Source organism: Amblyomma mixtum, chromosome 2 (genome assembly GCF_055824585.1).
Source record: "Amblyomma mixtum isolate Tamu chromosome 2, ASM5582458v1, whole genome shotgun sequence".
NCBI classification, from domain to species: domain Eukaryota; kingdom Metazoa; phylum Arthropoda; class Arachnida; order Ixodida; family Ixodidae; genus Amblyomma; species Amblyomma mixtum.
Genome location: NC_143013.1, coordinates 132,062,594 through 132,087,355, shown reverse-complemented (window position 1 = coordinate 132,087,355; position 24,762 = coordinate 132,062,594). Strand labels below are relative to the sequence as shown.

General features: G+C 46.7%; 2 pseudogenes; both read left to right on the top strand.

The window, feature by feature from the left end:
- The first annotated feature begins 20,162 nt into the window (after positions 1–20,162).
- LOC149360937 (uncharacterized) lies at positions 20,163–22,274 on the top strand (annotated as a pseudogene).
- A 1,040-nt stretch (positions 22,275–23,314) lies between these two features.
- Positions 23,315–24,401, top strand: LOC149360936 (uncharacterized; annotated as a pseudogene).
- The last annotated feature ends 361 nt before the right edge of the window (positions 24,402–24,762 follow it).

Below are 24,762 nucleotides of genomic sequence, written 5' to 3'. Positions count from 1 at the left end.
CACCTGCCATTGGCCACAGGAAGCCAATGGGTTGTACGGAATGCCTGAAATTCGCGCTATAATATTTGTTGTTCAACGACACTTGGAGAGAGGTGAAAGCCGTGCTAACTGGAAACGATTGTCCAGATTTCCCGGGCTCGACCACGCAAGATAGTGAAAATCGCTTGGAAACTCCTCCCTGGTATAACTCATGCAAGATGGTGACAATGGCCTGGAAACTGCTCCCTAATATGACACTCCTGTTGCGCGGAGCATTTATTAGATTTCGTTCCGTGAAAGTGAATGGCAAGTGGTCGTAGCTTTCCCTGATTCTCATCACCTCTGCAGACGAAGCTCAAAATGTGAAAGCGCCGTCATGCCTAGAGTTGAGCGCCTGTCATATACGCCCTGCTTGTGTAATTACCGGCAAATATTTTTCCAACTGAGTAGAGATTTGACCTTGAATGCATCTGCTATTTGGAAGGGAATATTTCCGTGCACTTGGGCACTGGAAAAATATTTAAAATCATGTAGTTTGCGAATTCGACCTCGTTTATAAAATAGTACACACCAACGTCAAGGAATGACAATTTGTAAATGACTTAAACTAATTGAGTCATGGAACACTATAATTATTCTTTTAAAAGGACGCTGAAGCACTTTTTTTTTTGAAGATCAGGCTGGCAGCGGCGTCGAAGAGTTTTTCATGCTGTATGCTCGAACATCAACTCCAAATAAGTCAAGAACAATCGCGAATTGCCTCTTTAGCACAAATCTGCGGCCTGTGCCGCGGGGCACAGCGTGCGGCGTGCCGCCGGCCCTGAATGGTGAACAGGTTGTGACGACATATTTTGGACTGGGGAAGCTGCTGATGCGAATCCGGTGTTGCGCTGAGTGCAGACCGCCGCTCTCCGTGGCGTTGTAAAAGCGAATATGGCGACCAATTTTTTACTGGCCCCCAAAGTAAAGGATACTGCAGTCTGGTCATTCCAAGTACCACGTGAAACCAAAAAAAGACGCAATAAAAAAATTATATGCCTAGCACAAGCAAACGCCATTGGGAAAGACACGCCTTACATGCGTAAATTTTGCCAGCACAACCTCGGCTCGTATTTTCGGAAAGGAATGGGCTGCGAACAATACTCAAGTCAATGACCTCCACCGGATGCCTCCTGGAAGGCCCCAAAGAGCGTCACCGAAAAGAAAAGGCTCAAGGCCTCGTGTGCAAAAAATCCTGTTCTCTGTAGCGGGCAGTGTAGGTTGGACCAACAACGAAGTATTTCAAGGAAACGATGAAGCAGCACAATGCTGATGGCAAAATGAGCGAAGCATTGTGGCTCAGCACTGCGAGGCATGTGACCACAGGATAGTGACGCAATCATTGTGCGCTGGAAGCGAAACCAAATACGTGCACTAGGCTGCTGCTTCACTCGTGGCGTGTTCAGCAGATGCCAGGAGATATTAATCGCTCCCTCAAAAACGTTCGCCCTTCCTTGCTCTGCAGTTAAGGTTCAGTGACCTGGTGGCCAACTATGTGTGTTTAAAAGCCGAGCAAGCTGCAACTCGCCCGCTGTCACAACTTGATGAAGAAACCGTGTAAGGTTGCGAATCATGGTGAATTTTTGAGCATCAAATGTTTTAGCTCCCGTTGTCGGCAGTGTGGTGACGGCGCGCCGAGACGGAGAGCCAACATCTGGGCACTGAATTTCACTCATCCCAGCACTGAATTCCATACATCCGGGAGCTGGAACGAGAACATCCGGGCACCGTACGAGATTTAACGAGACTGATACGTGGTCTGTTAGGGGCTTTGAGAGAGGGCCGCTTAGAGCAAGAGGGGAGCTGCAGGGCGAGAAGGGCTTTCGGCGGAAAAACTGCTTCTACGCCGTCCCCAAGGATGGCGCCGCGATCCCACACTCACGCATGTAAAAGACCGGCCGCTGGGCCTTCAGCTCATGACGTTTCCCCCTTTGGCAGCCAGATGCATACACGCTCGCGGAGTATCCGAACGCGCTGCATATACATTCTTGGGCAGGCCTGCGTCTCGTCGTGTCCGCGTACGCTTCTGCATTCTCCTGCATTTCAATGCCGCCACCGTCACAGCTGCTTAAGCCGAGCAATGGAGACTGATGAAAGGAGAGGTAGGAAGCGTCTTGCGGAAAGCGATCGCTTTGCGAGTGATACGCCACAGCAGGAGACTGCTCGCCCCCGCCGACAACGCCATGATTATGCGGCGGCTCCCGAAAGCGACAAGGCCGCCATGGTTCGCGGCTGCCTACCTAAGCCCGCACTGTTGCAGGCGATCGCTTCGACGGAACAAAAAGAGTGTGGTGTGGTGTGTTGTGTTGAACACTAGACCCATTTCAAGATTTTGACTAGTAACATCTACAACCAATCTGTTATGCCCGTAAACAATTCATGCTTACTCTACACTCGGTTGCGGGAGAGGCAGAGATTTTTTGGACTTGCCGAGTATCACGGTCTCGTTAAATCGCGGTGAAAAATTGCGGCAAGAATTAAGGTGGGACACAAGATGTGCCCCTTTGTCTGTACTGTTCTTAACTTTACTCGCATGCTCCCTGAGTCGCTCGTTTATGCACCGCCCTGTCTGCCCGATGTAGGTTTTACCACATGAAAGAGGGAAGGCATATACCACCCCGGTGGAGAAAGAGATGTATGATGTTCCGTGCCTGATTAGGCAGCCACACCTTCTATCACCGCACGTGCGGGAGCACTACTTTGCCAGTTTATTCGGCGTGGAAAACGGCAGAGGGATATCATGACTGCCTGCAACTCTCTTGAGGAGATGAGACACCTTATGCAGATATGGCGCCACCACAGGCCTGAACGCTCCGCGTTCACTCGTCTCCCTCATGTTTGGCCCCCGCAGGGGCGTCTGATTCATGCAGACGATGGTGAGTTGCGACACCACGGGTACCTGAGCATCCGCAGGGACATCCCCGCAGGGGGATGATGGTGAGCAGTGTGCCACCACGGACCCGAGCACCCGCGCTTAGCCGTGCGTGGCATCGCCGTGTCCGGGGAAAAGGGAATCCTGGTGTTGAGCCAAGGCCGAGCGTTTGGACCCTAAGGCCCCTCGGCGGAGGCGACACACCACTTTGGCCCCAGCTTCCTGTAGACGGCACCTCCGGCCTGGCCCGACCGGGGGAAATCGGCAGTCGCCTTTTCCTATCCTCCCCTCTATCTTTCACTTTCCTATCTCTTTCTTACCACTCTCCTGTCTCCTCTTTTCTTCATTTTTCTTCACTATTCATAGGCGGCTAGGGTTAACCTTGTGTGACCAACTACCCTGTTTGAGTCATATCTGGTTATAGTTAAGGTGTACGGCTGGCGTGGGCAGGACTTGCTTGCAAGTTCCTGTCCCGTCCCCTTATTGGGTTCCATGGTGGGTGGCTGGCACCATGACCGAAAAAGCTGAATTTTTTATGGCTACCCCCCTTTCAAAACCTGATCGCTCTCTAAAAAGAGGGCGGAACGAAGCAGAGAACTTTTTTTCGAAAAAGAAAGCAACATTTGACAAATTCCATGTCATCCACAGTGAAGTTTCAAGATAAACAGGCCAGAATTATATCTCCATTCATGGCATCGAAATGCTTAACAGAAGCTTTGGGCTCCGGCTACAAAGTATCAAAAATGACCAGTGGCGATTTATTACTGGAACTCCAAGACAATGTCCAAACCACCAAACTCTGTAACATAGTGTCTATTGGGGACACACCTGTCTCCATCACTGCACACCGATCACTCAACACTATCCGTGGCGTCATCTCAGAAAATGATTTTCTACATCTCACAGAGAAAGAAATGCTGGAAGGACTCTGATCAAAGTGTCATAGATGTGTACCGCATCAAAATCCGTAAGGACAACAAAGAAGTAGATACTAAACACTTGGTCCTCACTTTCAACTCATGCACATTACCTGAAACCATCGAAGTTGGATACCTCAAAGTAAATGTAAGGCACTACATCCCTAACCACCGAAGGTGCTTCAATTGTCAACGGTTTGGCCCCGGATCACAGAGTTGCCGCGGCCGCAAAACTTGCGCGAAATGCGCGTCAAAGGACCACCATTCTGAGGAATGCGACGCAGCTCTACGCTCCGCTAATTGTGAAGGAGACCACGCTGCGTACTCCAGGGCGTGTCCGTCCTGGAAGAAGGAAAAGAAAATAATCACCATAAAGACAAAGGAAAATATATCATTTCGAGAAGCAAGAAAGCGCTTCGCACTCACGAACACTTTCTCTTTCACAGCAAAACCCAACTTTGCTGATGCGGTGCGCAGGGGCGGTGCACCACGCAGCACTCCGGCACCTGTCGAGGCCACTTTCACCGAGCCTAGGGCAGGGCCATCTACGCCCCAGGCAGGGACAGCGAAGGCTGCCCTGCCATCTTCAAAGCAGGGAGCGCCGGTCCTTGGGTCGGCATCCCGCCGGGCTTCCCCCCGTCGGGGGAGGCCTGAAACCCACACACCCGCGGCTTCACCGCGGTCGTCCAGCACCTCTGACGAGGTGATGGATCGAACCCCCAGCCCGCCTGCTTTACAGCGGCGGAACAGCTCTCTTGAGCGAAAAAAAGACAGGGCCCTTATAACGGGTCCAGAAAATAAGTAAACCCCAAACATAAACATGGCTTTTCTAGTTCAATGGAACTGTAGAGGACTGTTGAAGAATTACAATGATATAACAGATATTTTAGCGTCAATGTTGCCGGTAGCTTTATGTCTACAGGAAACAAATCTTGGTCCACAACACATGAATATCCTGAAACATTATAAAACATTTAGACGAGATCGCGAGCTGGCAAATAGACTCTCAGGAGGCGTCGCGATTGTCGTTCAACGCGGCGTCCCTGCTCAAGAGATCAGACTCAAAGCAAAACTGGAGGCAGTTGCAGTCAGCATTGTCAGCTACAAAACTATAACTATCTGTTCTGTATATCTTCCTCCACATATAACATTAACAGTCCGTGACCTACAGGAACTCATCATTGAACTGCCAGAACCATATCTTGTAGTCGGGGATTTTAACGCTCACTCCCCTTTTTGGGGCAGCGAACGCTGTGACGCTAGGGGTCACATGATCGAAGATTTCATTCTCACAAATAATATATGTCTTTTAAATACAGAAAAGGCCACGTACTATTCCCCAACGTCTGGAAGAATGAGCTGTTTAGACTTGTCTTTTAGTTCACCATCTGTTTTTAACGATTTTAAATGGGATGTTTTAGACAACCCGTATGGGAGTGATCACCTACCAGTTCTTATTAGCCTATCATCCTGACCTGCCCTCCTCCCATCTAAACCACGACGATGGAAGCTCCATTTAGCTGACTGGGCATTATTCAGCGAAAAAGCCAGTTTACAAAACATTTTCGTAGAGACAGCGTAGACGAACTGAATGAAATTCTCACTAAGTGTATCATCGATGCTGCACGCCTAGCTATTCCCCAGTCCACAGGAATGGTGCGCCAGAACCACAAGGCTTGGTGGACACAAGGATGTAGGATAGCGAAAAAACATCAAAATAAAGCCTGGGGCGTTTTTCGAAGGTATCCAAGTCACGAGAATCTCGTCACTTTCAAAAAGGCAAAAGCTAAAGCCCGATAGATACGTCGTAACGCTGAAAAAACTTCTTGGCAAAGTTACGTGTCCTCCATAAACAGCACAATAACATCTAAAAAAATGGGGGAGCAGGTTAGAAAAATAAATGGCACCTACTCCCCATTCACAGTTCCTCTTCTAACAGACCCCTCTGTACAGACGAGCATTAAAGAACAAGCAGACATTATGGGTCAACATTTTTCAACAGTTTCTAGTTCGTCACATTACACACAGTCATTCTTAGCATACAAAAACGCAATCGAAAAACAAAGGCTCCCTAGAGCAGGCAGCACAAAGGAACCCTACAATAATTTGATTACACTTCAGGAAATTCAGAGAGTACTGTCTATAGGTAAACAAATTGCACCAGGTCCCGATGAAATTCATTATGAAATGCTGTCTCATCTATCTGGACCCTCTGTAGAAGTTCTGCTAAACTTCTTAACAAAATATGGGTGGAAGGAAAAATACCAGCAGCTTGGAAAAAAGCAATTGTTGTTCCATTCCTAAAATCAGGAAAACCACCAACCTCCCCTGACAGCTACAGGCCTATAACTCTTACAAGCTGTCTAGCCAAATCTTTTGAAAGTGTTCTCAATATTAGGTTAATGTTTATTTTAGAATCTCGTGACCTTCTTGATGTCCACCAGTGCGGTTTTAGAAAAGCTTGCTCCACAGTTGACCATGTCGTCCGCCTTGAAAACATGGTCCGAGAGGCGTTTATACACAGACAACACTGCCTTGCTGTCTTCTTCGATATGGAGAAGGCATATGACACAACATGGAGGTTCGGGATTCTTCGTGACTTGGCAGAGCTTGGCATCCGCGGGAGGATGCTAAAATGTTTAAGCGACTTTGTGTCGAACCGTTCATTCCAAGTTCGTCTCGGTTCTACCCTCTCGAGGAATTTGATCCAGGAGAATGGTGTGCCTCAGGTATGCATTTTAAGTAATACAAAGTTCATAGTAAAGATGAATTCTTTATCCAAAATAATTCCACAGTCCATTATGTACTCAGTCTACGTCGATGACCTCCAGATTTCGTGCACATCATCTAGTTTATCAACTTGTGAAAGACAAATACAGCTTACCATAAACAAATTAGCAATCTGGGCTGATAGCAATGGTTTTAGGTTTTCCCCGCAAAAAACAGTTGCCTTTATTTTCTCACGCCAAAGAGGACTGCAGATTGATCCCACCCTCCGCTTAAATGTTGCCGTACTTCCAGTAAACCAAGAACACAAATTTTTAGGCGTAACTTTCGACAAAAAGCTGACGTTCCTACCGCACATAAACACCCTAAAAAAGAAAGCAACCCAATCACTGAATATACTTAAAGTGCTGTCACGAAAACGCTGAGGTTCTGATAGGATGTGCCTATTGCACATCTATCGGTCAGTAGTGCGGTCGTCCTTAGACTATGGATGTATAGTATACGGGTCTGCGACGCCATCGTACCTTAAAAAGCTAGATCCGGTACAGAACCTTGGTTTGCACCTCGCGACTGGGGCGTACAGAACATCCCCTGTAAATAGTCTTCATGTAGAAGCAAATGAGCCACCCCTCAACATAAGGAGAACAATGCTTACCTGTGCTTATGTACTCAAAATAAGGTCATTGCCAAAGCATCTGTGTTACCCCATAGTTACCAAATGCCCATCTAGAATACTCTTTACCAATAAACCTCAAGTTGTCAGACCACTCCTGCTCCGCTTCGAGGAAAAATGTCAAGAAATAAACATACTAGACGCACTTCCCGATCCTGCATGGAGACCTGAGCCGTTGCCACCTTGGTACACGTTTCCTGATGTATGCGATTTCACACTAACACACATTCACAAGAGGCATACCCCACAGGAATACATACAGCAAGAGTTTTGTGCAGTACAAGCAAAATACAGGAATTATGCCCATTTCTACACGGACGGTTCTAAAACAGCACTATATGTAGGGAGTTCGATAGTACAAGGTAAATGGGAGAAAGTAGTCAGGCTGCCCCAGTGCGCTTCAATTTTCACAGCAGAATGCTTCGCCATTGCTGTAGCAGTAGATCACATAATCAAGAAAAACATAAAGAACAGTGTTATCTACACTGACTCCCTCAGCGTAATTACAGCAATAAACCCCAAGAATGCAGTCGAACCCATAATAGGAAACATAATGCACAGTACGATAAAAGCTCACACACAAGAACGTACAATAAAGTTCTGCTGGGTTCCTAGTCACGTCGGAATCAGCGGAAACGAGAGAGCTGATGCATGTGCCGCACTTGCCCGCAATCATGAAATAAAACAAGTAAACATACCGCATAGGGACTGCATGAGGTTGGTTCAAAATAAACTTAGAGGGAAATGGCAAGCTTCATGGGACAACGAGGTTAACAACACGCTGCACTTGGTAAAGCCCGTCTTGGGTGAATGGAAGACCTGCAGGCACCAGGAACGCTTTATGGAAATAATTTCATGTCGTCTCCGCATTGGTCGCACACACATTACACATAATTTCTTACTAACGAAACAAGACAAACCACTCTGTGAAAGATGTGGAGGCGAGCTCACAATAAATCATATTTTACTCTCATGTTCATACCTCGGAAAACTAAGGAAGAAACACTTTATTAAGTTTTATAAAGAATGCATTCCTTTACACCCTGCGTTGCTCTTAGGTGAAAATGCCATTGTTAACCCGTCTTGTGTTTTTAGCTTTTTAAAAGAAGCAGGTCTTCTTGAGAAACTGTAAATTTTAATCCACTGTTTCGCTTTATATATAATACACTTCAGCCTTGTTCTCATCCTCGAGAAGAAGTCTGAGGTCTTTATTTGATTGGCTGTGAACCTCAATTTCCTTGCCCAGCTAAGGACCGCTGATGAGGTTACCCGGCCTCCTTAAAAGCTTTGACTTGTAGATCTAAAATTTCTTTTCTCTCTTATTACTCGGTACAAGAAACTTTATACCCTGTACACCATTTTTTCACATAACAGCACAAATCTGCATAAAAGAAATATCCTATACCTTGAGCTTGGCGCATGATAGCCTTAGCTGCTTATGCGCCATTAACCCCAACACAACACAACAACTCATGTTTCGCGTACCGGTCTTCTTCTTTCGTATTAGGGTCTCGGCAACCGCCTTCAAGAGCGACATAGGAAAACCTGCTGCCGAAAGCCGGGGGACCTGATTGTCAAAACTTGCCTGCAATTGATACACACACGACTTCTTGAGAGCCGATTCTATGCGTAGGGGAGCAATGCCTCTTTTCACAATTTCTGAGTGCTCAGCTTTGTACGGCAAAAGTTCCTTTTTTTTGTGCAAAAACTTGGTTCCTGGCGTTTTTTTTTTCTTTTGTCTAAGCAAAAATTGCTGGCAGGCAAAGAATTTACGACTCCACTCGGGATATGCATTGGCTTTCAGTTTGCATTCTAAGACGAGCTAGCGTCTAAATCCAAAATAGATATATTTAAGGCGAGCAGGCAAAATGCGATCTGTATGCACTGTTGGATTGCGCTTGCAGACATTGTCAGAATGCACGCCGTCAAAATTGAGCTCCCAAACGGCGGTTGGGTGGGAGGAATTCGTTGCTTCGTCATCGCATGGGAATTATCGGGTCAAATTTGGTAAAATGCGCTCGCCATATTTGCCGCCTTGCTAGTTTCGCTGTGAGAGTTGCCACTTTTGAGGATGCTGTTTAGATGAGCAGTTTGCGAAAACATCTCTGCCTCTCCCGTAAGCGAGAGTAGAGTAAGCACGAAATGTTTACGGGCATAACACATTGGTTCTAGATGGTACTAGTCAAAATCTTGAAATGGGTCTAGTGTTCAACACACTACACCACACTCTTCTTGTCGCTTTCGGGAGCGGCCGCATAATCATGGCGTTGTCGGCAGGGGCGAGCAGTCTTCTGCTGTGGCGTATCACTCGCAAAGCGATCGCTTTCCGCAAGACGCTTCCTACCTCTCCTTTCATCAGGCTCCATTGCTCGGCTTAAGCAAGATGCTGTGACGGTGGTGGTATTGGAATGCAGGACGATGCAGAAGCGTACGCGCACACGATGAGACGCAGGCCTGACAAGAATGTATATGCAGCGCGTCTGAAGCCCAAGCGGCCGGTCTTTTACATGCGTGAGTGTTATACCCGTTCCACGCGCACGCAAGAAATGGCAGTCAGTGCTTAAGGCCTTAACCCCCATATTCAAGAACGTTTCTTGTCTTAACACGCAAAGCGACCTTTGGTAAGGAGAACTAAAGTATAAGCAAAAGAAAAGGGCGACGTGGATTTCAGAAATGCCCCGCACGCCACCTTAAAGCTACCTTTCAGATGGAGCACTTTTCTGGCTAAGAAATTAGCATGGGAGCGAGGTTGTGATTTTCTACTCTCAGCGATTCAAAGATTACACACCTATTATACGCTTTATATGAGAATAGCGGCTAACAAAATGCAGAAAAAGCTATTTAAAAACAGTTTCGCAGCCAGCAGTATACTTTTAGCTATTTTAGCTGCTGCCATAAAGCGAGTTTTTCTTTTGGTCTGGCCACCATCGCAAGCCGTCAATATAACGTCGCTTGCTGCGTCTACCGTCCTTCTCGTTTGTTTGTTTGTTGCAGTTTGTTTTTTTTTCATGTCGATCGCTCTAATTATAATTAAACACAATTTTGTGCACCGAAAATGGAAAGGAAGAAAGTTAATTTTACCGAGGCAGAGCGCGCAATCCTTCTCGACCTTGTCAATAAACAGAAGGCAATAATAGAAAATGAAAAAACTGATGCTGTTAGCGCGGGCAGGAAGAGGGCAGCGTGGCTCACGATCGAGCAGAAATTCAACAGCCGTCACGGTGTTTCGAAGCGCAACGGGAAACAACTGAAGAAATTATGGGATAACCTCAAGGAGAACTGGAGGAAAGAGAATGCCGCTGATACGCGTGAGGTTTTTGCAACAGGTATGTTTGCACGCTCTCATTTTGTTTTAAAACGTATGAAGCGGCAAATGAAGGACGCGAGCGGCTACAAGAGCGAGTGACGAGTACTGCTATGAGCAAAGCGCTGCTTATCTGGCCTTCAGCCACGGGCGCTCAAGATCCTGCTCGTATCTGCCGTCAGATGTGTCCCTCGTTGTTGCCGCTTCATCTAGTCTGATCGCTGTGTTCTCCACGGATGTGCCGATTAGTGATTTGCTGATTACCGAATCACGCACACGAGAGATCGCCACCAGATGAAAGGCCGTTGCGCGTGTGTGCCGTTTTTTTCTTTGCAGACTGCGATCTCTTGTGATTGAGATCAGAGTGCAGTACCTAGGTCGGCAGATATGAAAAGACAGGATGCAAAATTTGTTAGCGCAGTGTGAAGACCTGAACAAGTTTGTTGCATGTTGATTAAGCAGTACCCGATCGGTCGTCTTGCCGCCGCCAAGCACGTCCGAAGGAAAACGGGATGATTTATTAGCGACAGGGCTGGAAAGACGCAGTGGCCACGCACGGCGGGTATGAACGGAAGCGGTACATGTAGAGTAGGAGTGCTGACGATGTTTGCTTATATTTTATGACGGGCGTTTGGCTGAGGTACAACTAATGCAAATATCGGAAAAGGAATTCATTATCGCATTAGCACGTTGTTATGTTTTTATGTGCTCCTATACCAGGTTCAGAAAAATTTACGGTGAACATCTCTGATTGCATTTTTGTCCTGCATATTTTGACACCCATTGGCACTTGCCAATACAGGGGGTCCTGGTTTAGTCTCTCACTGTGGGACCACCTTCTGTACAAACTGCTTCCGACTCTGCATTCAGGAACCTGATAAATCTACATTGCTGGAACAAATGTAAACAGCATTTAGGCCACTGAACATTTTTCAGTGTTGCTAGTGCTTCAACGATGAAACATGTAGCTGTGCATGAAACATTGAAATCACATCACTGGTCTGTGGTGAATGTATTTGTGTCAAAATATTTGTGGCAGGTGTTGCCATGAGGTTGCTAATCTTGTAAAACATGCACTGTGCCAGGTGGTGGGAGCCCACAACGCAGCGAGATGACCGACGAGCTGCAACGTGTTGGTGCCGTGGCATCTCACATGAATGTGAGAGTGGTCAACTGTTACGACAGTGACCGCGCACGGCATGGCACCAACCCTTGCAGCAGCAGCAGCAGCAGTTTCACTCCTGGCGTCGTGGCCCTCTTACAAGCGACCCAAGAGGCGAATGGTAAGCTTCTCGTGTGCTCCTTGCTGAGCTGCGTGGTCCCCCTTTTCACTTCATTCCGGAATGTGCGCCCCTCAAACATTATGAGCTTGAGCTTCTGCCACAATGTCAAAGCACACCATATACATTTACAAAACATTGTGGCCACTGCATCTTCACATCGACCTGTTGCTAAAATCCTGCCACACTAGATGTGTGCCTCCTAGCCATGCAGCATAAGCCCTATCGGTTATGCCATGCTAGGTATTTCACAAGTAGCATGCATACAAATACTTCGTGCCTTATGCTCAAGTGTACACGCAGCGAGTAGTGTACGCTCTTGACAAGTGCTTCAAAGCTGTTTGGGTAAAAAACTGCAGCTGGTCTTGCATTTTCTTTGCAATTTGTTTTGTTTTATAGCTCAAGAGCGTAGACTGTCGGATGAGTTGGTTTTGCTTTGGAGAGCAATTACGAGTGCACACAAATGAATAGAGAGAGAGATACTGGGAACAGGAACAGAACTGCTTGTTTATTGTATTGCCATTGCACTAGTTTGAAGGTTTGTTCAAGTTCATCGTTCATCTAAAGTTCAGTTTGCCGTGCGCCTTTATTTTGTTGCTATTTTTGGTTTTCACTCTTCCATACTTATGTTTTCATTTGCTTTGTGGGAATCCTGGCTTTCCGCCGTTGCCTCTGCGCGGCTGTGCCGGCTTCCCGCGTTGTTTCTCCTCTTTCCCTTGCTCCCGCCTCAGGCGGTGGAGAGGCGGCTATGTGGCTAATCACTGTCATTTGGCCACAGCTCCGCCCCGGCACCCCAACGGCCTTTGCCATTGGCGCCTTTTGGCGGGAATTCGGGACCGGCTTTGGGCGGCCGCGCACCGCACGACCGTCCGAGCGGGGCCCAGAGAGAGACCCCTCCGAGACAGCGTAAGGTGCGTACACTACTGCTTGTCCGTGCCGGCCTTTGCCGTTCGGACCAGTGCATACTCGAGCTCGCCCGCACGTGTCCTCTGACCTGCAGCGGCTCGAGCCTGTCCAGCGGGGTCCAGCGACCTCCGACAGGCGTACCAATTGCGTTGATTGCCCACTCTCTCTCGCAACCGGCCCAACGGTCGACACGAAAGAGAGATCACAGCACTGCAGCGGGGACATTCTCCTGCAGCGGCGTGCTAGCGGCGCGCATTGCTCTAGTCGCTTCGTGCGCGCAGCGGAGCCTTGCTCCTCGCGCGCCCCCGGGACGGGGTGACTACTGAGTTTTTGTGTATCTGCTGAAGGACGACGTGAATAAACGTCTGCTTTGTGAACTTGGAGGCCTATTTCTTTGCGGCGAATAGCTCTCCTCCCAGCGGAGGTTGAGAGCACCGCATCGGTGTCCCAGTGTGTGTGTGGTGACGGCTGATCGGGGCCCTTGGCTCGCGCGAAGCTCGAACCCGCGGTGGGTGGTGGCCTGTGTCCACGTAGAAACCCACAGCTTCAATCCTCTTTATTACTCATATTACTTGCATTCCCGTCTTCCCTCATTCTGCAGTCCTGCAGCCAACTGTATACATAGCTTGCACCGACGTCACATCCGGTGGCCGTCGGCTGCTAGTCGGCCATGCTGCCGAACCACCGCCAGACCGCCTCTAGCTTACCGCTGCCTATGTTAGCTCGCATCGTATTGGTTCTCGTCCATCTGTAGATTCAGTATGGTTGTGTGTGCCACCCTTGGCTGCTCCAACCATAGCGACAGGTCCAGGTGAAACAAGAAGCCGATTAACACACACTTCATCTGCATCCGTCAGATAATCGCAGGCATGCAAGTGCGAGCGCTCTATGACTCAGTACGAATCTGCGCGAGCTGTGCCTGGCTGGCATTAAGCGCGACAATTTGGACCTAAATAACTCAAATTTACTTGTGTGCGCAGCGAACTTTGTAACAGGTAAGAGGCTTGTGTCGTCAACTAAATGTTTGCGAAAACGTGGGAAGCAAAGGTTACACCCTGAAGTGAATGTTGCTGTTTTGATTGACCCCATCCGATTTGTCTGACAACACAAACCCAGACTGGGTCCCGCGTCGCTGCATCGTAGCTACAGCACTAGGCAAGCCGGTTCGGATCGCCACGACCGCAGTGAGCAATGACGGCAGAGAAAGCGATGTGCCGAGGCCGAGCTTTTCGTCTCGTAGGCGCGTCGCAGACAGGCTTCTCACCTATCTACTGTAGAAATCATTGTGTGCCTCCATTGATTACAGGGCTTTCATTTCTTCCAATTTCACAAAGCTGGAAAGAGTACACGATATCCCCCTGGGTCACTTCAGGGAACACATCAACGCCCATCGCCGCGTCGACTCCCGGTAGCAGCGTGTACGGACCTATATCGTCGCAAATTTTCACTTTGTGTGCGTAGCGTACGCGCGCCGATCGAGTAAGTTCAGAGCAGTAGCCTGCACTGAATGGTTCACTCATCTGTGGAGTAGGCATCGCGCCTGATAGATGAGAAAATAATCCAAAGCGTCCGAGGTGTGGTCAAGCGTCGCCGGGCAGACGGGCGGAGACGGCCGAATGGTTCGGCAGCATAGCCGCAAGCGCTTGATGGAGGCGGAGGTGACGTCACGTGCAAGCTATGTATAGCTTTAGCAGCTGACATGAGCGACTTCTCCTTTCGGTCTGGCCACTAATGCAAGCTGTCAATATACATTACTCGCTGCTTCTACTGTCCATGTCGTTTATTTACCACACTGCGCATAAGCTTTTCCTTCTGCTTTTTTTTTCGTCAAGCCACTCTGGTTACGATGCACTACAATCTTGAAGAAATATACGAAGCAATAGTTAAAAAAAAAAGCTCCTGTGTGCATTTTTATGTGATCTCCAATCCGAAACCAACCCAACGGACAGTCTGTGCTCTTGAGCTACAAAACAAAACAAATTGCTAAGAAAATACATTACCACCTGAAGTTATTGAGCTAAACAGCTGTGTTTGGTATGTTTGGTTTTCACACTTCCATATCTATTTTTTCATTTGCTTGTACACTCTAAAACCAGGACAGATTACTTGCGTTCCTTTCTTCCCTCGTTCTAAAATTCTGTAAATCGCACACTTGTTTTTACGAGTTACTATTTGTGGCATCCTACTGTTTTTTGGTGTTGGGGCTGCTTCTTTGCAGCAAAACTTAGCGAGGAAGGTGCGTTGTGATATGAAAAAAGCTAACATCTTTGCAGAGGCTGACTGGCAAGACCATCGCGTGAGCCTCAGCGATGAGGCAATTACGCAAAATGAGACACAGGATGTGGAGCCGAGGAGACCACAGGTGGGCCTGCAACACAATCTGTGGTCTCATCTCAAGTTGCTGCACCCGCAGTGGCCTCACCCCCCGTGGTACCATCCCCAGAGGTCCCATCCAAAGTGGTCCCACCCCCAGAGGTGCCACAAGGGCGAAAGCGGATCAGCACTGCCTTTGGAGAGGCAGAGCTCCAGGCTCGGTTGCTGGGGCTTTCCAATGAAAATAAGAGAAAAAAAAGGAGCATGTGCTCCGTATGAAGTTGTTGAGGGGGCAGCTGGAGGAGCACAAACTAAATATAGAAATAAAGAAAGCAAAGCTCCAGCTCCTGCGGACGAAAACCGATCTCTTGGAGGGAGGGGAAAAACAGTAAAGCTTTCAAAAATTTCTGTCAAAAACATCATTTTGTTCTGTTTTGTTTCATGCTATGTCTGGTGCAGTTTCAGTAATTTTTGGTAGCTTTAGCATGCACATAGTCTCACTTGTGAGCGTCTGCATAGCCAGACGTCACCTGGAAATATACACAAGAGGCTTTTTACTGCTCAATTCATTTTGAATCGATTGGTAGTTAGACAAAGAACTTTATTTATATGCACAGTACAAAGCTGCGTACAATGATGATGCAGGCTTGAAGACCGATTGGCTTAATGTCCATTTATTCCAAGGTTTTTACTAAGGTAAGCGCTTCAGTCAACCAAAAGAACATGCAGGTTTTTGTTAAGTTTGCTTGACAGTGATCCATATTCATGCAATCAAGCAGGTGACAGACGAATGCACAGAATACAACCAACCCTATATATAGCCTTCATAGAGTGAGTCTGCATTTGACTCAGTCGAAACTTTTGCAGTCATGCAGGCGTTATGGAACTAAAGTATCGAAAAGTCATAGTGGAAATACTGGGAAGTATCTGCAGTGGCTGCTTAGCGACTTTACTGGTAACGAAGGGTGTTAGGCAGGCAGACGCAATCTCTTCAGCACTATTTACAACTTGTTTGCAGGATGTTTTCAGATATCTGGGCTGGGAAAAGCTGGGGGTAAATTTTAACATTCATGAAAAAATAGCAAATTTTAGATATAGGCGGCTTTTACTGAAAGCTATTCAGGTTTCTTGTAATGTATACAGCAAGTCTACCCCAAAGCAGTCTGCCCTCCCCCAGCTCATCTGCGCTCATTCTTCGTGCAAACTGCTCGAGACTGGAACAGCCTCCTAATCGACTCCGTGCACCACTCCGATCCACTGCACTTCAAGGCTGCCATCCAATCTCTCATTAGTGGAACTCAGCCCATCCCTCATGTAATACCACATTCCTGGGGCATTTGAGGTATTGATAATAAATAAATAAAGGAAGCATTCTGGGTTATTTTTATTATTATTTACGTAAACAAAGGCATAGATAGGCTTGGATTCGGAACAATTAGTGACAAAAGAGTATATGAAGAGCACTGATTTGCTGATGTCATTCCCTGGATTAGTAACTTAGGGGATGGATTGAAGCGCATGGTTACCGACCTCAACAAAGAAAGGAGAACGATGGATCTAAAAATTAATATGCGGAAAACTAATACAATGTCGAGCAGTTAATAATATTTAGTTAATAATATTTAAACCAAAATCAGTAAAAATAATTGGGCTCGGGCAGGCCACGTAAGCGCAAAGGCAGGACGACTGATGGTGGCAGTAGGTAATTGGAGTTCGAAAAGAAGCCAAGTGTAGCGGGGGACGGGATCAGGAAGCTTACTGGGTAAGGTGGCAGCAGGTGGCATGTGACCAGGTTAATTGAAGAGATGTTGGAGAAGCCTTTGCTGTGCAGTGCGCAGTCAGGCTGGTGATGATAGTGACGATGACACTGCTGTTGCATTTAAGTTATACTCTGTTTCACGAGCTGTTTTTAGCACTAAACGATCCTGCTCCTGTCACTGTCGGCGGAACAGGAGAGCGAGTACAATCATGCAGTGTGCGCCATCTTCATTGCCTCATGTTGCCCTTGCTTACTGCGAACAGCTTGTGAAACGTTATACAGGCTGCATGGAATATGCAGGTTCCAATTACTGCTTGGCATTGCCTTATGCAAAATGCTCTTGAATGAGACTTGCGCGTGCTCCGAAGCCATCTGATGACTGCCGGTGACCCGATGGCTGATTGTGGTTGGCTGGAGGAGGCTGCTGTGGTGCAGGTGGGCATGGATCGCTGAGTAGCCGGCTCAAGTTATGTAGGGCAGCACAGGCAGTTATCACGATGGGTGTTGTTGTCGTTTTGATTTGTAGTGTCATGTCCAGGCATGGAAATCTCTTCTTCCAAATGCCGAACGCTCTTTCAACCGTGTTTCTTGTCTTGATTTGAGACTTGTTGTACCTGCATGTAGAAAAGGGTATAACTCGACTCACGTACTTAGGTGGCAGGTTGAGTGTCTCGCTTCATTTATTTCAGCACTGTTGCATTTTCATTAACATGCACTGTCATTTATATGGATTGGTTGCTTGCATGTTAAACTAGAGTAACTTGCACATGATGCGGCATTTCAGTTAGAACCATATCAACAGAGAAGGGAGAAAACATGCTGCAAAACTGTGCAACACTTCACTCAGCTAAATGGTTAAAGCCTGGAGAGTGCTATATTTACAGGCTTCTCATCTTTATCTTGTGAAATACCTTTCAAAATATTTTTATGCACCATTTAACAGCAAACACCATCGATCGCATATGCTCACTTGTGTTCTGGGCTTCCCACTTGTCCAGGGTCTCTTATTGGCGTCATAAGATAGGAGTGGCAGGCATAGCCCTGGTCTCCAAGCAGCAGGCCGGGCATACTCCCACTCTCATACTGTACACAGGCACTGCTGCTGTCGAAGATACGGCTGTCGTGAGTTGACCCAGGCCAGCTCGCCACAATGTCGAAGAACTCTAAATTCGGTCCTGTTATGGCCTGAGATGGGGCATAAAAATGTAAACAATGCAATATTAATCTATGCTGTATATTTACATGCAATAAACATATACCCAAAAGTTGTGCTGCAGATTTTCTTGAACAGATTACTAGAAAGAACTTTACTGCACTCAAGTTTTCCCACTGGCTCGCATAGCTTGCATGGGACATAATAGAATGAGAAAAAGCTAAAAACTTAGTTGATAGGTATCACCTAGATGAAATGAAGTTCTATGGATTTTTTGTTTTGTTTTTTTGCTACTAGAACTTTTTAAGTGTTTGTACACAATGTTAGAATCAAACTAGCACCTTGAAAAGTTAGCCATACCTGCCAGGTTAACATCGCCAAGGCGAGTACTCAAACAATTGCAGGAACGGCAAGTTTTATAGAGTGTGTTTCATAGCGACACAACAGTAATGTGCTCTCCCGTTCACCACTCCCACCCGGGCGCTGCCTCCCGAATGTGGCCGCGATCGAACCTGCATCTTCATGCTCAGCAATCGAGCGCCCTAACCACTGAGCCACCGCGCAGAGGCTCAGCATGGTTAACCTGATAGTGAAGACATTCATCATGTGATGTGCATTTACCTGCACATTGTAGGAGAAATATCCTTTCCTGTTCCTGAAAACTTCGGCGTTTTCGCCACCCGGGCTCTTGATCGGTAAGTGTGTACAATCTATACACCCTGTCACGCCGGGGAAACTTGCGATTCTGTAGAATGCAAGCATTACGGCCGGAGCTTGCGCAGCACTCGGTAGATTAACGAGAGCAGGGAAGAGAGTTGCGGCGATCATACGCGACACTCGTCCGATGATCCGCGACACGGTGGGCTGGGAAATGCCAACGAGGTCGTCGGTCACGATCTGGAAGCACCCGGCTCCGTAGAAGCGGAGCGCGACCAGAAATTGGAGGAGTGGCGGCAGGGGATTGCCGCGTTGGTCCGCGCTGGCGCGGAAGGGCAGCATCTCGAGTAGTCGTAGCACAGCTCGCTTCGAAAAAAGGTAGCGGCAGGTGAACTCGATCTCATCAAACACTTCCCATTGGATTCTGGCGGTCCCTTATCATTCGCCCTGTCGGTGGCGCGTACACATACGCTCTTCGCTCCTCTACTTCTTCAACACGGGCGTAGAACTCCAGGAACTCACTCATGCTGTCGTCCATCTGATCGTAGTCCGCCATGTTGGAAAAGCAGCTAAAGTACAGCTTAAGGTAGGCAGGCCCCTACCTACATCTTCGGATCAGTAAAGTTTAAGGAAAGGACAGATTTCCTCATACAGTACAGTTTATGAAACAGCTTAAGGCGCTTTAAAGTTGCTGGAGACGAAAGTGGAGGAAAAGTTAGGTTTGTGAATACGGGGGTAAGATTGTTAATGCCATTATTTTCGGAGTTGGTGCTAGACATCCACATTTAATGCCATTATCGAAAGTGACGATGACGATAACGCTTACAAGGTAGTCAAAAGTTTCATCTGAATATAAACATTCCTAATGAGCACAATATATCGGGAATGTTGTTCAAATGTAATGTAAAAACGATTTTCCAGAAAATAAGGCTGTCCCTGCTTTACAAGTCGAAAAAGTAGCCATAAACTGGCATGTCAGCACATAAGTCGAGAGTACCTGTCATTAAGGCTGGTTAAAATGGTGCTGTTCACATCTAAAATGCGGCACAGATGCCTCATGTGACTGGATGTTAAGAATTAACCATTTCCTACTGGTTAGGAAGTTGTTACTCACAAAGCTGCATGCTTTTCTCCGTGTGGAATACGAACGAGAGTACGCATTGCACGGGCGAATGAGTTGTGGCGAACTCAGTAGGTCGCGAATGGCAGTAAGGCTAATGCCATTAAATTTATGCGTGTGACACCGCACGAATGCCATTAAAACTTAAGGCAGTAAACACTAAATGGCATTAAATCTGTCCGTGTGGCACGCGTATTAGGGAGCCTACATGTTGCGCGCCTCCGTCTTTTTAGGGTGGTGTCGCCTTTTGACCTGGCCCGTGCCGCCGCCCGCCGTTGACCAGTGTTGCCAGCAGACGTTGCCGCATCATTCTGGTCCCCAGTCGGCGTGCCGTCGCCGTGCGCATAAGGCTGTCGTTTTGCTGCTGCTGAGTGTCTGTGATTTTCGCTCTCGACGGGAAGGAAGTATTTAATGGCACCATGCTAGCACTGTGAGCACGTTCAGAGTTCTGTGAGCACCGAAAATGCCCGGGTGTTGCATGCCGCAATGCACGAACCACTGCAGGAAGGGCACACGAATGTATCGTTTCCCGGCTAGCCCTAAACGAAGAAAGCGTTGGCTTGTGCAAGTGAAAAGGGACCGCTGGGAGCCCACTGCTGCTTCTCGTGTTTGCGCTGTGAGTATTATACCTCGCTTCACCATGTAATTGCGCGCGTACTTATTGCTATATTCTACATTTCTGAAGGGCTCTATACTTGTGTGTTCTTTGTGAGCGCGGACGCCAGTCGCAGGCAGCTGTCAGCTGATAGTTGCCTGCGACGGCCGCCCGTAGCCGAGCGTGCGCGCAAGTGGAGGCTACGCGTTCCATTACCCCGAATTAAGAAGGTACGAAACGTAAATGTTGATAATTAAGCCTGGTTGTAGAACATGTTCTAACTTGGAAGTCGCATTTCAATCTTGGAATGCCCCGCAGTTCAGTTTTACGCATCGTTCAGATACGTTCGGCAATCGGCTGTGTACGCTGTGTGCTGCATTTTTATTGTATCTACGACAAAAATAAATCGCTGAGTTGTAATTCCGCACGGGGGTAGAGTTTATGATTGATCCTTCTTTTTACCGCGTTATTAAAAGTAATTGACCGGTCTGAGTGCAAAAGATAAAAACCGAAGTCGTGCACTGCGAAACTTGTCAAACGTAGCTCAAACAAGCATGGCCGTAAAAGCCGATTGTGGTGATTTAATGATAAGGTCGCGTATGGTGTTTTAGGCACGAACAACCAAGTGATTTGGATGAAATATTTTTCGTTCAACCAGCACATAATTATGCACTCACGTGTATTTCATGGTAATGTAGGGAGCGATTTCTTTCACATACTGTTTTAAAACAAACTTGATATGTTTATGGTAATTCATAATTTCGACGCGCGTATAAAATATTAGAATGGTTCAAGATACGCTTTCTGTCGGTCATTTGGTGCATCATTGGGAAATGTAGACCGCATGGCCTAAATGTTTAATTGCAAAAAATAGCAGGTAATAAATTTTCTATTGGGGCCCTCAGTACATAAAGTTTCTAGCAACTGAAACAACTTACTTATTGTGTTTTCAAATAACTTTGTTAAAATTGTCTTTTATTATTCAAGGCACATTTTGAAGACGCAAGTTTTGAACAGGACAGGCTAGATGGATTGAAAAATCTGAGGCCGGATGCTGTCCCAACTCATTTTCTCTATCGTGGTTAGTACATATGTAAAATCTATTTTGGAAGAGAAAAAAGTTCCATTTTGCTTCGACATTCGTAAATGTGTTTTATGTTTAAAAAAACACACATCTGAACTCATTAACCCAATGCACAGAGGTATCCTGTCCATATTTTAATTTTTTACTCGAAGCACTCGAAACTGTGCATAAATTGCTTTGGGTGGTGCATTTCATTTAAGAAAAATGCTAACATTTTTCCTGTAATTTTTACTCTGAAAGTAAAAATTTTACTCTGAAAGTAAAAATTACAGGAAAAATGTTAGCATTTTTCTTAAATGAAATGCACCACCCAAAGCAATTTATGCACAGTTTCGAGTGCTTCGAGTAAAAAATTAAAATATGGACAGGTGAAAGTAAAAATGGATATCTAAGCTGTTTCCTAAATAAGAAAACATAGGCAAGCATTTCATTGTAGTGATGTTTGCGGCCTTAATTTTTTTCAGCCGCTCCAAAACACCGGAAGTCTCCAAAGAAGAAAACTTGTGCCTTGACACCTGCAAATTCGTCTCGCACCAAATGTGTTTGTACACCTGGAGACAATCCACAGCTGTCATGGCGACGCAAAGGTTCCTGACCACAATGCACAGTCAAAGAGTCCTCTAGACAAGGCAACGAATGCTGCAGACCACACTGGTGAGTTGAGGTGTCATCGTGCATCAGCACCCGCCTCTCCACCACATCTGCCTTCCAACAATGTATCAAGTGACACAGACGACACTCCTAAGTCCAGCCATGATGATGTGTCAGCAGCCATTCTGCCAGATCTGCGTCCCAACATTGTAGCAAATGACGCAAACAGCACTGCTTCTCCACATGGTCAAACAACCACGCCAGGTGCCTTTATGCTTGCAGGCGGCGCAACCCCAAATTGCTGATGTTGCGCCGAGAAAATGCTGAGCTGCGAAAAAAAAATAGCGACCTAAAGAGGAAGTGTAAAAATTTGATACGACTGCATGAGCAAGCCAGGTCGAAAGTACGGTGTCTTAATAAGAAAATCAAGTTAGCTGAGCAAGAACTAAGTGCGCTAAAATCATTTCTTGCTCCAGATCAAACAAAGGCTCTGGCAACAAAAACCAGGATCCGAAAGTGGTCGCAGAAGACTATACAAGCAGCTCTCCAAATCAAGCATGCATGCGGGACGACAGGCTACGAATTTCTCAGGTCTTTGTCATATCCGCTGCCTTCAAACAGGACCTTGATTCGAAGAATGCAGAACTTTCGTTTCCTGCCTGGCATCCTCACTGAGTTGATGGAAGTTTTAAAACGCAACGCAGAAACAATGGAAGACATTGAGAAAGACTGCGTGCTTTTCATGGACGAAATGGAGATCAGCCAGGGCTTCGAACATGATGCCTCCCTCGATTGTCTCTTTGGAGGTACGACTCTACCGGAATCAACTGCGAATGTCGCCAACCATGTGCTTCTGTTTATGGTTGGGGGTTTAAGCACAAGATGGAAGCAAGTCATCGCTTACCACTTCACTGGTCCTTCAACTGACGGAAGGATTTTGCAGGAGCTAGTGTTTCGTTTAATTGAGCTCTGTTTCGAGGTTTCTTTGAGAGTGCTTATTGTGAGAAGTGACATGGTAGGAGCGAACAGGGCAGTGTGGCGCCTCCTTGGACTTTCAAGCCACAGGCACTCGGAAACTGTCTGCTCTGTTGCACACCCCCACATGGATGGCAGGAAGCTATATTTCATGGACGATCCTGCCCGCGTTTTGAAAAATATTCGTGGTCAGCTTCTTCGTGCAGGCAGTTTTACCCTGGCGGTGGAGACAGCAAAGGAGCACTGCATGCCAGGAACAACAGTTAGCATTGAACATGTTAAAGCTGTTCTCAGATATGATAGCAACAAGGACCTCAAAATCGCTAATAAACTGTCGGAGATTCACGTCAGCAAAGGACACTTCACAAAAATGAAAGTTAGCATCGCAGTGCAAATGTTACACGAAGCGCCTCCTGCCATTCGGTGTCTAATCAAGCAAAACGTCTTGAAGCCGGAAGCAGAAGCAACTGCATGGTTTTTTGACCTTGTGAATAAATCGTACACTTTGATGTCATCACGACACCCCATCGTCGCTTTAAGCCATTTTGATCTCGCAAAGCACAAGGAAGCAGTTATAACCTTGGAGCTTGCATGTGCGACATTCCGTCAAATGAACATGGGAGTGACTGCACATTGGAAGCCATCTCAAGCCGGTCTCTTGGTGTCGACAACAGTTCTACTGCGCCTGTCGGAGGAGCTCCTGGCGAAGCGCAGATACTTGTACCTCCTCACTGCTAGGTTAATCCAGGATTGCCTTGAAAATATTTTCTCAGTAGTGAGGCTCAGGAAACCTGTACCAAGTGCGTACGATGTGAAATGCGCATTGAAGGCCCTTTGTGTTAGCCAGTTTCTGCATACACCTAAGTCTTCTAGCTACAACATTGATGACAGTAGTCATTTGGCTGACCTCCTTGATCCAAGCCCAAAGAAGCTGGCAGAAGACCCCAGCGAGTAGTCTGAAGAGTTGGAGAACCTGTTTGTGATCGGTCTGACGACTGCGGAGTGCGACGTCATAGCTTATGTGGGTGGTTTTCTTCTCAAGTCCGTTATGATTTCTATAGACAGCTGCAAGATCTGTGAATGATTGACAGTACTTCTGTCGAATACAGCAGCCTTATTCACCTGAAGGAATATCTCAAGAATTTTGGAGGCAAGCCAGGTTGTAATGAGTATTTTGATAGATTGTGAAGAGAACTTCAAAACTTTTGCAGAAATGGATGAAGTCATGATGCTAAAGAAACCATTTTCTAGCAGTTTGAATGCCCTGCACAAGTCTGTAAAATGCACATAGAGTGTTGCGACTTGCATAAGCCTATGGTAGAGAAGATGCTTCTCGAAAAGTTTGTAAAAACTAGACTGAAGATTTAACTGCGACAGCAGCATGCACAACGGGTAAACGGGGCATTGAGCAAAACCTGTGCTTTCGCAAACTTGGAATAGCTCTGCAGACAGCTTAGACTTCAGAGTAGTGCTGCAGTTGCCACAAATTTTTTTTTTTATGTGAAGACACCTGCGGGGCGTTAATACGAGAGGCTGCGTGTTGACTCGTTTCGGACTGCGCGTTTGTTACGGACTCTACGCAACTTCCACGCCGCACATTGATGATGAAGGGAAATTTTTGCCTTTTCTGCATAAGATTACATAGGTGTGTGTTCAAAATAGCTGTAAAATATTTTCCTGTTAAATTTTCTTTTTACTGTTCCTCACAGCTTGCAAAAGGTACCCAAAACCAATAAACGCTGGCATGCTTTCATTCAAATCATGCCTTTTGTTAACTTGGTTTATAGCTGTCATAGCTAAGTGCACTTTAACAAAACT